The 15010-nt window shown below is 40.8% G+C and overlaps 1 long non-coding RNA gene across 1 annotated transcript; it reads left to right on the top strand.

Annotated features, from left to right (window-relative positions):
- The first annotated feature begins 1176 nt into the window (after positions 1-1176).
- LOC116036770 lies at positions 1177-9132 on the top strand. Its single transcript, XR_004101711.1, has 3 exons — positions 1177-1306; positions 2479-2484; positions 9121-9132. It is a non-coding gene; the product is annotated as an uncharacterized LOC116036770 (long non-coding RNA).
- The last annotated feature ends 5878 nt before the right edge of the window (positions 9133-15010 follow it).

Below are 15010 nucleotides of genomic sequence, written 5' to 3'. Positions count from 1 at the left end.
TGACTTCATTTGGTTTCTGCTGCCTTGTCACCTGAGTCTGTTCGTCATCTTGATTTTCTATTCTCTCTGTCTTTTCCGGTTTTTGGAGTGAGATGTTTTTATGCCTCTGGGGGTGAACTGGGTCTGACAGGCACAATAGTTTGTCTTTCCTTTTCTGTCTGTTTTGTTTTGTTTTGTTTAGTCTTTATTATTTGCATGTGGAGATATACGAAACCTAAATCCAGAATTTATTTTTTGAGTGAAATAAAATGAGTTTTTTTTTTTGTAGATAATTTATATTTCAATTTTCAATTTATTGCTCAATTCAAAGCTCCACAAACAAACATAAATTCAATGTGAGACACCCAGGCATTCAAGCGGGCCTCCCAGGAGACACTGATTTGTCGGTAGTTTAAAAGATTTGGTGTAAATAAAATGATTACAACAGCAAATCAAGCCTAGTTCTAATAACTCAAGTGCATGGGTATAGTATAAACTGAGTAACATAAACACCCTTATTAATTCCAGCAGTAGTGCATTTAATGCTATGGACCTTTTTCAAAGCAGACATTTTCACTTGTCATAGTAGGAAAAGCACAGCTATAATTGATAACCTTAACGATGGCTCAATTCCATCAAGTGTCCCAGTAAGCTATTTCAGTGAGTCAGCATGAACAATACCAGGACCTCTCCTAAGAGGAATGCAGCCATTATTAATGGTTTTGAATACACCTGTGCTTTTCCTACTATGACATGTCAACATGTCTGCTGTGAAAAATATCTATAGTGTGCGACTATTCTATATTAATGAACGTCCGTTACATTCAAGCCATTGCCAAATGAGTTGATACAAAGCTAATTAAGATTATCAGCTCCACAAAACCCTCTCTGTATTTCTCAGTATGACTATGTTTACTAAATGGTGTAGTCCGGCAACTTTCGCACGCAGAAGCTCCAGTGATGCGTTTTACGTCAAAGCTGAGAAAAGAAAACAGCAACGTTCAGCTTTGGAGACAATGAAGCAGCCAACTAGTATTCAGTTTATAACAACGTTCTAAACATACTATTTTTCATTTTTGCTGCATAAAAATTAAAAGATAATTACTTCAGTCAGTGCATTTAGTCTGTTGGTGTCGCTGGAGGTGGGGGCATTCCCCCATTATACTAAGCCTCGACCCACTTCTGAGGCAAATATTTTCATACATTTTTAACCCCACCTTTATCCCCATAGAGGGCATATTATTCATGTGCAGTGATAGATGAAAAGTAGGTTAACACTGAATGAGTATTCTTGTGTTTATTGTTATATGTGTATCGTTAGTCTTTTGTAGAACCAAACCTATGAAGGGATGGTGGAAAGCTTGTGCTTAAAATATTTAGTACCACTAAAATCGCATGTGTCCCCATTCTGTCCCCTCCATTTGAAATGGTCTAGAAGCGCCACTGTGGCAGTGGCTGACAGCGATGATGACAGTGTGTTTTCGCTCTGCGCTGGAGCTTTCAGGTTTCTTTGCTGGCTTTTGCAAATTAAACAGCGGTTGGTTTACAGATTAGTGACATACCTTATCAAACTAGCATGATACGTTTGAATCTCAGATTTAAGTGAAGTGCACGGACATCTCCCCCTTCAGGAGAGAAGTTTGAAAACACCTCTCTAGTGACAAACTTTGCACATACATAATGTAGTATGGTCAAGTTCAGACATTTTAAGGGACATAAACATTAGAAAAACACATTTTTGAGTGGAGGGGGACTTTAAGCAATTGTTACCCAATACCCACCTGTCTCTCTGTCCCTATTTATCTTCCTTTATCCCTCGCTCCTTTTTTTACACATGCACACACACCCTAACACACAATCATGTGCCCAGCTTCCAGCATCCTTTGCTGCGGTGATCCTAACCAGTTCCTCTGTAATCATGTTGATTGGCACCCACGGCAGTGCCTTTTGATTAACGCTACACATCCTCATTAGTAATGCTGGAGTTGCATGTTCAAAATGCAAGCATTCAATTTCAATGGTGAGTGGAACATGCCCCCCGCCCCCCCCACACACACACACACACACACACACACACACACACACACACACATATACCTCCCCTAACTCCAATCGGAATGTTGGTGCGGTGCTCAACATCGAAGTGGCTTTAATGAACCGCTAAAAATAGATTTCATTTTTTGCTTTTTTGTGTGCTTTTGGCGTGAAGGGATTCATTTGCTCCTGAGAGCAGTGAGAAAGGAGCCCAGAACAGACTGTCCTTGAGAAAACGTCCACATCCACAAGTTTATGAAAATGCTTGCAGGGCGAATCAAACTGCTTATAGATTATTGTGTCTGCTCTTTGCTCTGCTATTGATACTTTACTAAGAAGCTTTATCACCAACATGAGATCAGTTTGGCTCACATGGATGGAGGGATTCCGACCACGTTTTGAAAGCATCCGCCAGATATTTTATTTGATTTTGATTTGATATTTCTATTTATCTCGAACAAACAGTAAGTTGTAAAAGAGAAAACCAAAACAAAACAAAAAGACAAAGATAAAATCACAAACATAGACAAATCAGCTTTTACCAAAGATTAAAAAAAGGATAAGTTTGAGAAAGAGCAAGTGTAAGCATAATGCTTATATAGACCTGCCCCTACTTCACAATATCATATTATTACAGAAAAAAAAAATAGATATGCATATACAGCATACAAAAATTGTAGGTCATAAAACATTTACACACAACAATATTACACAACTATACACGTACATTAAATTTACATTTCTATATTTAGTTCTCCTTTTTTCTGTATTGGTAAAGTATTGTTTTCTTGAATCTATTTTTGAACTGTATCATACTATGGCTCGGTTTGATTTCATCGTTCAGTCCATTCCACAAGGTCACCCCACAATCTGAAACACTCATGATTTTTAGAGTAGTTCATACAAGAGGTTGTTTAAACATAAATGTACCTCTTAAATAATATCCCCCTTCTCTATCCTTAAACATTGTTTGTATGTTATATGGTAAAACATATGTTAAATTTGACAATGTCCCACAATTTCAAGGATTGCGAAATCTAAAAAAGATTATTGGTGTGCTCATGATATATTATAGTGCAATGATCCAATTTCTCTCTGCAGCACATTCCTTTATATACATATTATCTGTGACTGTAGGCATGTAAACTATAGTAATAACAATCTTTCAGAAGCAGGGTTGGTGGATTTTTCTCTCTGTTGTTGCCTTGAGAAAAGCACCTAGTGGCTATCCAATTCCCCCCGCTCACCTAATTTGCGAAGCAGACTTTGTGCAGAATATTCATTAGCAGCCATAAATATCTTCTTCCTGAATATTCATGGCTGCAGGGAAAACATGAAGAAATAAAAAGACAAGACATAACATGGCGGACCAAGGTAATTGTCTAAGTGTATTTTTCTCTGGAACAAGAGAGCCTCCCCTGCATGATTTACCCTGCTGCATGATTACTGACTTGAGGATGCGTTAAAACCTATTTACTTAAAGTAGAATAACTTTCAATAAACAGTGGTGGCAATATTTTTGGACACCTCAGACAATCCAGGCAAAGGGCATTACCTCTCACTGATTGTAGAAGTAGGTAGTAGTACAGAAAAATACTTCACACATCTACAACTTGAGACAGGTTTGTCGGAGGGGGACAAGCAGGTCAAAAGTTGAAAAAAGAAACTCAAACTAACTTGCAAAAAATACAAAGTTTCATTCACATATCCATTACATATGTGAATGAATTTGAAGAAAGAGACAAAGGCAATGTGGATTATGCATAGGAGGATAGAAGTCTCATATTTAGTACATCCAGTGTCATTTTAGTGTCTGTTTCTGCTACTCTCTATACAGAAGCATTTTCCCTTCTTTTAAATGTAGTTTAATGGAGAGATTTGTAGCTAATCTGAATAAACTACATCTGGTATCCCATAACTAGGGCTACAGCTAACAATTATTCACATTACCTGATGATTATATGCTTGATTAATCCATTTGTTGTTTTATCTGGAAAACGTCAGAAAAGAATGAAACTTTTTAAGTGTAATTTTACCAGGGCCAAAAGATGAAGCATTGAAATGGCTTTTTTGTGGTCAAATCAACAGTCCAACATTATTTTTGCCCCCTAAAAAATAAAAGATGAATCAATTATCAAAACTGTTGCTCAATAACTTTGTTAATCGAAAAATTGACGAATCATAAGACACCTTGCATTTTGCTAGAAGAAGAAATTCCTTGACTTGGTTGTTTTAAAATTTGTTATATAAAGCAATTTAACAGTCGAATTGGCTGACATTAAGAGCAGCGCCAGTGACTTCCATTCCCTCCATTCTCCACCTTCATTTAGCACTGTGTTAGCTTACCCTTTTTTTTTAAACATCTCTGATTTATCATTATAGGAAAAGGGAAGATTGTTTGTTTATAGATCCTGCTACAATAGATTCAGATACAATAGACTTGCAAAAAAAATCAAGTGTTGATACTGAGAATAGAGCCACCAATCACTCACAGAACCACAGCATGGCTATATATATATATATATATATATATATATATATATATATATATATATATATATATATATATATATATATATATATATATATATATAACAAGTTGATGGTGTTTCTGCTCATTGATTTCAGATTGTTCTCGTGCTGAATTAATTTAAACTGACTGCACTTTAACATTTACTGATCAAGCAGAGGCGTAATGTGTAAATGTACAGTAAGCAGCAGGGTTATTTGTTAACAGGCTGAGCATGTCTCAGTATCATTTTTCTGCAAGCTGCCGTTGTCAGTTAAGCGAGCGGAAAGTGCTGAGCGAGGTCTGGAGCCGGGAGATATCAAAACAACAGGCTGTAATGAGAACCCTCTCCACGGGACCGCCGGCCAATCACAGAGCTCCCCAGGTAGATGTCAAAATGATGTCAACCATGCAGGCCTCGTCTCCACCGAGGGGCTGAGTCACAGCCTAATCATTTTCCCTGTTTCCCATGATGAAACAGGTCCAGTTCTCTGCATCAGGACAGTCAGAGTTCCATCACCCACAACCTTCAGTCTGGGGAGATTTGTGTCCATAAGGGACCGTTCGGTATTTATGGAATGGACCACCGGAGGAAAATAGGGGAGGGTCATGTCTTTTTATTCTTTGTTGAGGGGAGGGTCATCCAATTTGTTTTAGTCTAGGGGGGAAGGTCACCCAACTTTTGTATTTCGTGAGAACAGCAACATTTCAAAGTGGCTTGTTTGGTGCATATTTATCCATGTAGCTCCATGTAGCGCTCTCAGTCTTGGCCCCTAGCACTAGCAGATGGTCCCTCCCTATTTAGTCAGCCAGACAATTTGAGCTGTAGCTTAAGAGACCGTGGGATTTCCCAAACTGAATAAATCCCACTCGCACATATAAACACAAAACTGCTTTGCTAGTTCCATCGTGTTGTAACTAAGACATCTGATGAAAAAATAATTGTATTCATTAGCATGATTGCCGTACTGTTTAGTTCAAAAACATCCAAACATCGTACAAAAACATATCAGACGCAAGCTTTTATTTTGAAAAGTCAAAGCTTGCGGACTGCACCAAGCCGGGAGGGCATGAGACGGGAGGTCTCCAGGCTGCAGCCATACCCGACTCAAATATCCTTTCGGTCCCGTATAAACGACAGCCTTTTCAAGGCATTTGAGAAGGAAGGAGTGGTAGCATGCAAGCTCCCAAATTGACGCTCGTCTGAGAAATGGAGTTTTGGATAATGTTCAGCTTTGGCAGCTTTACCTATATGCTAAAATATACAATGACTGAGGAAGCCTAGTGACGAGTCCATAGCAACCAGTGTGCTTTGCTGAATGGTCTCAATGTTTTATTGTTTTATTTCATGTGAATACTAGTTTACTAGATGAGAAACTTAGTATTTGAAGTAATGCAGTAATGCAGGAAGTGTGCATTTAGTTTCCATGCTTATTGTGTTTCCACAACAATGTCAGTGAGTAAATCTACTGAAATGGCCACCATAACAGAGGAGTGGGATGCGTAAGATGAGAATGCAGAGGTTTAGTCACATATATCATGGCTCTAAAAAAAAAAATATCCATCTGTATGTCTTTGCCAAGCTCAAACCAGTACAGAGGGCATCAATAAATTGTTGGGAGGATCATCTCTTTTTTCCATATCATTTTGGAGGGTCATCCAAAATTTATTGCTGGTGAAGGGAGGGTCACGTCTATTTTGACTGAAGGTCCCAAAACTCCTCCAGTGGCCCCTGAAATAAATAACAAACAGTCCCTAACTTACATCAGCTGGTAGGGAGCGCAGAACCAGTGCAAGACAGACTAATGATGCACAATAGCGACAGAGCGCATCGCGTCATACTCTGAAAGCCACGCCCAACAGGTGGGGGTTGGGGAGAGAACAACACTCCGGTCTCCTTGTATTGTGTGACGGAGCCTCCTCATCAATTTTGTGTGGTAGCAAACCACAGAAAAATGCCTAAAAGCTGCTGTGTTGTAATATTCACTACCAACAATGTAAAGAACCCATGACTTAAATTTTTATAAGCTGCTGACCCGAAAACCGAGCTTTTACGGAAACAAAAGTGGATGCAAATGTGAGGAATCAGCAGGAAGAATGGGGAGACTGTGGTATCCTGACACTAAGCTAACGTTATGTCCGACGTTACATTTGCAGCAAGCATTTAGTTACCAAGTCAAATATCCAAATGTCACTTTTAGGCTAACTACATGTCTGTAAATTAAGCTAACACACGTAACATTGGACATAACGTTAGCTTAGTGTTAGGATTCTTTTGAAAATTTACAACATGTATTTCAGACAAAAAAAAACAAATCACAAAACTAAGTAAAGGTAATATGCAAAAAGTCACCTCCATCAGAGATGGATGGGACACCTTTGCAGCCTCTTTTTTATTTTAGACGGATGATATTAATGCATGAGTCCATCAAAATCTCACCTAGTTCAGCTCAGCAAGGATAAACCAAAACCAATTGTCCTTTCTATTCTCAGCTCTATTTTCTTTGACCTTCAGTCTTTGAACTCCACTACACGCTGGATAGCAAGACTTTTTTATCACATCAGCTGTAAGTTGCTGACTAAAATGTAAACTCTGGTTACTGTGTGTCATTGAATGAGACATAAATAATATAGTTAAAAATATAGTTTTCAGGCATCCTGTGTGTGCGTTTGTGTGTGTGTGTGTGTGTGTGTGTGTGTGTGTGTGTGTGTGTGTGTGTGTGTGTACTTGCTGTAAGTAAGGAGTGAGTTGCTCTATCACTTTTTACAATCACTTTGCGCTCAAAGCGTGTGCTTCATGGCTAATTGCTCAGTAAATAATGTGAACCCAAACAGAGGCAGCTGGGAGTCTAGTGCGCTCATTAGAATGAGTGGCTTCGCTGAACGAGGCGAACAAACGCAACCTGTGATTACTCAAATCAAGATGCCACTGCTCCAATCAGAACAAAACCAGACCTCATTTACATTTTGACGTTTTTAAAACTTCAGTGCACACCCTTATCCAGTCATTTCAACTTTTCATCTAAGGCCACCATCAGTTAATATTTGAATTTGTCCAATTCTTTGGTTTATAACCAAATACCTGCAAAACTAATGACATTCCCATCCGTGTTTAGTGCTAATTAGCAAATGTTAGCATGCTAACAAACTAAACAAAGCATTTAGCGTCTGATTACAGCCTCACAGAGCTGCTAGTGTGGCTGTGGACTCTGTCGTCTCGTTTCTGTGGCAATATTAGATGGTGGAAGAAACAACAGTCTAAAAAAAGGATTTTGTGGATGTTGTAACGACGCTGGAAGCAACACGGATTGCAAAATGGCTAGTCTCACATTGCCAGACCTTCCTCCACAGCGCTGCGGAGGAAAGTTTGGCTAGTCCACACAGCATTCCGGGATGGAAGAAAAACGTGCTCTGCTTTATTGGCATTTCTTTAAACCAATCACAATCGTCTTGGGCGGTGCTAAGCCCCGGGCACAATGACGGTGCCTCTGCAAATCAGCCTCGGAAAGGAACTTGTTTTGGCAGAACATGCTAGGGCTGCACTATATGACCTAAAATCAAAATCACAATTAATTGCACATTTTACCTTGATAACGAAAAATGAACGATAATTTAATTTTTTTAATTAATTTAATTTTGTGATTCATTTTTTGTCCTCATAGTTCATTGGCAAGGTTTATACTGTAAATAGGCTCAAATATTTATATTTCTAATTCAAAGCAAAGCAAAAATAACTTAATAAAAGAGGATAAACACCTCTTAAACTACTTAAACAAATCAGATTATTGGCACTATTAGAGCATTTTTATATTTCTACTCTAATGATGACTCAATGTAGTGTTTCCCAATTAGATTATTGAATATTTTAGCATTGTGTCGTTTAAGCTGATGTGCACTTACCGATTGCAAGGTGCAGCCTGTGTCCAAAACACTACTGCCGAGTTCATCCATTGAGCTGTGCAGCTTTGACAACATTAGCGCCGTTGTCTGTCGTAACGGCCACGAGGTTTTCTTCCGTGAGTTCCCACATAGAAAGCATATCTCTCAGGCTCTGTGCATTCCTCTCTGACGTGTGATCGACTGGAAAATATGCCGTCTCAAGGCATTTGTTGTGCAGCTACCATTCATCGTCAAAGTACAAAGTACAGCAAAATAAGGCTCAAGTATGGGTCCATTGTCCTACTTGACCAGAGGTCTGATGTGGCTGCAAAGTACTGAACAAACTTCAGTTCCGCAGCTACCTTGTTGCATCCATTGTAGCTATTGGAGCCATATCCTTCGCGATATGTTAAAAAATTGCGTCTGTTATTTCTTTCCATCTTTTTGAGTCCTTTCCATATTAAGTAGCATTGGTAATAAGGCATGGATACCCGACTCGAGCCCGACGGGCCCGACAGTACCCGACGGGCCGGGCCGGGTTCGGACAGATATTTAGAAATGATGGTCGGGTTCGGGCCGGGCTCAGTCACATCAGCGTGATAAGGCATTTGTTGTAAAATGGTGCTGCGGCTCCTTTAAGAGAGCTCAGTGTGTGTGTAAAGTGGGCAGAAGAGAGATAGAGAAAAGAGGAAGCAGACGTGTAGATGCAACCGGAGCAGAGTTGGTGGAATAAGTTTAAGTTTTGTACACAGTGTGTGCGGTGTCCGAGATAAACCCCAGACTGAAAACCAAGTTCATTCATCTGCTCACCAGAAACGGGATTTTAACTCCGACGTTATATAACGTTGGCCCTGGAGGTAACGAGTCTCCCCTGGTTTTCTGATCACGGTCGGAATCGAAGCGATCAGGAAAGGTTAACACATTGAACATTTTAAATTAAACAACTTATTAACGTGCGCTTGTTCCCCCGTGTGCGCTGATGCGCTCATCTGTTGACATTTCCGAATGCCTTCCAGTTGCTTAATAAAAGCGGGCTTTCCACACAAACAAACGTACATGTGTCATTAGTATGAGAAAAAAAACAACGAGATTTTAACTGTGTCGGGCTCGGACATAAATATCATAATGCCTGACGGGCTCGGGCTGGGTTCGGTCACGGCTCTGTCGGGCTCGGGCCGGGTTCGGACGGAAAAATTCGGCCCGATCCAGGCTCTAATTGGTAAAGGCTTGAGTTATGGACACCTCTCTCTTTGAGCCATGCACTGTTCATATTCTGTTAAGTGATTGTGCTGTAAGTGGTGAAACAGATTGTTTACCTGTGGTCACTGACACGGTTTTTCCACAGTGTTTACACTGGACTTCAAACATCTTTTCTGAAACCAAAATGTTTCCAGACAACAGACCCTGCGTTTTTTTGGACACAATTTGCTCAGTTGACTTGGACTCGGTGTTTGAGTTATCCTCCATTATGCTTTCCATGCAGCTGACTGGTCAGGGCAAAGTCACGTGACTACACACACGGTAGAATGTTTTTAAGGAGAAAGTAGGCCTATCAACAGGAATAAATTACTGAAATTATCGTCATGGGAAAAATACGTTGATAACAGCTTCAGAATTTCGATCGTCCAACCCTAATGTGTTCGTAAAACAAAATTTGTTTTAGTCGTTCAACAGAAAACGCAGATTGGACAGATAGTCTAGCTAGCTGTCTGGATTTACCCTGCAGAGATCTGAGGAGCAGGTAACCCAGTGGCGGTTCTACATTGAATTACACCCTGGGCGAGACCCCCTTCGGGCCCCCCCACATATGCCTGTAATGAACGTGTGGAGCTAATTCTCTGCTTTGGTAGGACAGGCGCTCACACTGACACACACACACACACACACACACACACACACACACACACACACACACACACACACACACACACAAGCACACACACATTTTGTATGAAATGAGCAGATTGGGGAGAGAATGCCAATCTTTTGAAATTATCTTGTTTGTTTATGCTCTCTATTTATTTCTCTTTTCTCTCTCTCTCTCTCTCTCTCTCTCTCTCTCTCTCTCTCTCTCTTTCTCTCTCTCTCTCTCTCTCTCTGTCTCAATTCATTTTGCTTTATTGGCATGAACAAAGAAAACGTGTTGCCTAAACAGTTTACAGAAAATTCATAATGTCACGCATTGAATACATAGGTGTCATATAGATTCTATACTGTACTGATCGCTATACTACACACTAACTCTCTCTCTCTCTCTCTCTCTCTCTCTCTCTCTCTCTCTCTCTCTTTCTCTCTCTCTCTCTCTCTCTCTCTCTCTGGGCCAGATGTACTAACACTTTTGCGCCCACTTCAGGCGTATTTGTTTCGCAACGTGCACGTAAAAGCATGGCGAGGTATGTACAAACAGGGCGCACTGAGGTAAAAGCGCAGACTGCCTGTCGTGGGAACTAAAAATGGCAAATTGCGCTTTTCCGTGTCATGCATATACATTCATGGGAGGGTGAAGGGGAAAGTGGGCATTTCCCATAAAGAGATGGGAGGGGAAGTGTAAAGTGCGCCTAATTATGTATTCCATGGTATGTACAAAAACCTCCCGTGACAGCGCGCCTCTATTTTGCAGTGAAAATGATCCGCTTCTTAAAAGCAGGTTTAAACCCGCTGCAAGCGGGTTTCCTCGCATGTGCCTCCTGGTGAAATGGCAGCAGTAATCCGAGCAAGATGAAGACATAGGCCAAGGAGACGAGCTGAAAGGATTTTTGCCACAAGGATCACACTTTTTCAGTTGAGTGAACACAAAATCATTAAGCGTTACAGATTAAGCAGCCATGCAATATTACAGTTACTGGAAGAAATCAAAGATGACATTGAATCTCCAACTCAGAGTTCACATTCCATTCCAGCAGTTGTTAAACTCCTTGCTACTTTACAAATATTGGCATCAGGATCATTTCAAACAGTCATAGCATCAGCAGTGGGAATATCGCAGTCTGCACTCAGCCGTAGGCTATCATAGCACAAGTCTTAACGCTTTGCTACAGCGCAATTTACGGTATAGTGGGCGGAGAAAGGCGCTGATTACCCGATGAACTGCAGGTTTGGTAAATACGACGTAAGCTGAAGTATTACAGCGTGCGCTTTCTGCGGGTTGGCCATGGTGCTGATAACGCTACATTCGCAAATGTACGTACATCTGGCCCTCTGTCTTTTTAATTCAAGCGCACACAAAATCACCTGATTTGTGCTATTCTTTCTACAGTCACATGCACTGTGAGGCTGAAACTGACTCCCAATCAGTGTTCCATTTAACACTAACAACATTTCAATACCAAAACATGAGCCATTTGTTTTCTGCAGTGCGTGGGTTTTATCCACCTGTCCCCCTGCCTGCCTGCGCGCGCATTCCGTACATGTGCCCGCGGCTGCACGCGTTGCTCCTCCTTGTGAATCCTAAATAGCGCGCCGAGCTGCAGAGCTGGATGGCATCGCAGGGTGTCCGGTGCCAGACTGGAGCAAAGACCACTATAGGAGCCGTCAGCGCGGATACAACTGCTCACCGGCCTGGGAGTGCACCATCCCTTTATCACTATTAAATCACTGTTCTTTATTATCAACGTTTCATTCCTTTAAAGACATTTCGCAGAGCAGCATTGTCTTTTTTTTTACCAAGTTGGATTGCTTTCGTGAACTTCTACTATCTAGCCTACTTTTAGTTCTCAACACAGTCTGTTTCAGCCCCCCCTCCCCTTTCCCCTTCTCACACAGCTTCAGGCACCCCTGCAGGGGGCGGCAATTTGCCAATTCCCCACATAGTGAAATGAAATGAAAACCGCTTCGCTGCGCAGTTTTTTTTTTTATTTTTTTTTTTTAAGTGCTCGTGCCGCCCCCTGTGTCACGAAAAAATGCCGGCCCCGGCCGGCTGCCCGCTTCGCCCATGGCAAAAAACGCTACTAGTTGACCATAGTCTGTATAAATAAACTGCAGTTTAGAATTACAACACAAAGAATAAGGAAGGTAACGAATATCCGGCAGAAATGAGGGACATCCGGTGGATTTTCCGGCGACACCGGAGCAATCCAGAAAGTGAAAGTGAAAAAAACAGTGTCAAACTAAAATTGTAATTTCTTAAAAAATATATCCCGTTATTCTCACTGTTTTATTACTGGCTTCTAACATGCTTACAAATTAAATGGTCCGAGAAGAGAAAAACAATGTTTTATTGAATTCTGACAGCTCATACATATTAGAACTTATGAGACATACTCTCATACAAATATGGGACATACAACTCAATTTTACTAACATTGTAAAAACCCCACAGTACATGTAGCACCTTCAGTGTCCCTCAGTAGTGCCTTATTTAAAGGTTGAGCTTAAAAGTTTAATCTTGACCCTGAGAACAGCAGTTAACCCAGAGATAACCACACACAACCTGCTGTAATCAGCTGCTGGTTTAAGGTAGAATTCTAAACGGAAAAAGGATTGAAGGGAAAAAACTGACTAAAATCACATTAACATTAGCATCTGATAGGAGCTTCACAGCACATTTCTTTGTACAAAGATGAAGCTCAAATGTTCACTGATTGCAGTAAAGTGTTTTAAGGGCAACGAAGAAATTCACTTTTATAAAACGGTAAGTTTTAATGCCAGCAAATATTTTCCGAGTGTAGGCGTGAGTGTGGAGCGAGACTTCTGCCTCCTCCAAAATATAACTGCTCAGCAGAGAGCTGCTGAGCTTCAGTGCCAGAAAACACAACAAGAGTCATCAAATAATTTGAAAATGGGTGAAAATCTCAGTTTGGATTTAAACTCATTTTCTCTTTCAACACTGCTCAATTTTTTGGAGGAGCATTGAAATGCTAAATTCCTATTCAATTTATGCAAATCCCCCCACAATGGCTACTGTTACAAAGTGTTGCATACTGTAAGCCAGCTAAAGCGGCGTGCTGGAGCCCAAAGCAGCGCTCCCTTCAGGTTTCACAGCGCTGTAGCTGTACGGGTAGCTTGACACCAGGGAGACAGAATGAATTATAGATGTCTGTTACTTCACCCAAATGGATGAATAATTCAGAAAGGGGCAAGAGGGTGTGGAGAGAACAGAGACGCACAGAGATGACCGAGCGCAGCGTGCCGCTGCACACCGGCTGGGTTTAATCTATAAATACAGACTCATGTACTCTAAGAATGCATCAGGCCATGTCCACAAAACAATGCTCGCTGTAGGGAGACAATGTACACGCATCCAAAGACATGCAGATACACTCAACTACCTACGCATTCTGTATGTAGCCAGTAATATGATGCACAGGCACTCCCTAGTGAGGCCTGGATTAACCACAAATTGAACAGGAAGCTGGAAGGAAGGCAGAAGACAGTGCAGTGTAGGAGTGTTTCTGCATGGAGACTCCAAATGATACTGTGCATCTAATCCGCTGACCAAACCACTCAGAGAGTGCATGCCTAGGCCACAGAGGTTTTAAGCGGTTTTAGAGTTTGGCACTGTGAAAGCTTGCTCCTGCATTGCAGTAATCCCACTCCATTTAAACAGACACGTGAGAGGAAATGTCCCTTCTTCCTTTCATTGCACTCACTGTATTCAGTGATACTTCTTATAGTCATGCACAGCAGCTAAGCAAAGTAAGCCGAATTAAAGAAAGTCTATTGACTGTAACACTATCTACTGTCCAGCTGTACAATCAACAACAATTACTTTAAATACTACCATGGCCATTAATACTTAAATCCCCCAAACCCTTCATTTAAAACGTAAGAGCAAAAGGTGGTTTTGAATGGATGACTAGTGCATGAGTCATCTTATCTGATGCATGTATTCATGCATAATAGATTGTGAACTTAGTATATTAAATAATGTATAACATCAAGTAACTGTTCTTAAGCTGATCATTGAGTGTTCCCATGAACAATTAGTGCCATGATAATGTCTCCCCATTCAAACTCATGATACATTACTCTAAGCATTAGGCCATGATAAGTGAGACATTAGTAATGGGTTGGTTGTGTAACATGTAATATGAAGACTTCTACTGCTATGGGCTTCCAGCACAGCATAGCTGTAGTGATGCAAATGCAGGTCTCTGTGTTGGCCAGAGTCTTTCACAGTTTTCACTGGTCCTCAGTGAAAGCTATACAAAATCGTTTAGGCTAAAGGCAGAGTCAAACCAGGCAACGGGTCAAAAACTCATTAGAAAACACAAGATGAATGCTGGAACATTAACACTAGGGTTCAAGACGATCTGGCAACTAACACTGAAAACACACCGCACGCTGAAGTGCCAAAGACAAAGACCAGAAGTGAAGTGACCTGGAATGAGAGACAGAGTGAATTTCAAAATTAAACAGGAAGAGACAAATATAATACAGAAAATATAAACATGACCTAGACATGGGTGAAAGATGTGACAAGGGTCCTATAATAATTACTATGAGTCGTATTTCTGTATCTCTCTCTCTCTCTTTCTCTCTCTCTCTCTCTCTCTCTCTCTCTCTCGCTCTCTCTCTCTCTCGCTCTCTCTCTCTCTCTCTCTCTCTCAATTTTCAATTTAAAAAAACTTTATTGGCATGACAAGACATTGCTTATATTGCCAAAGCAGA

The sequence above is a fragment of the Sander lucioperca genome, chromosome 18 (genome assembly GCF_008315115.2).
Source record: "Sander lucioperca isolate FBNREF2018 chromosome 18, SLUC_FBN_1.2, whole genome shotgun sequence".
Lineage (NCBI taxonomy): Eukaryota > Metazoa > Chordata > Actinopteri > Perciformes > Percidae > Sander > Sander lucioperca.
This window is presented reverse-complemented; position numbering and strand designations above follow the sequence as displayed.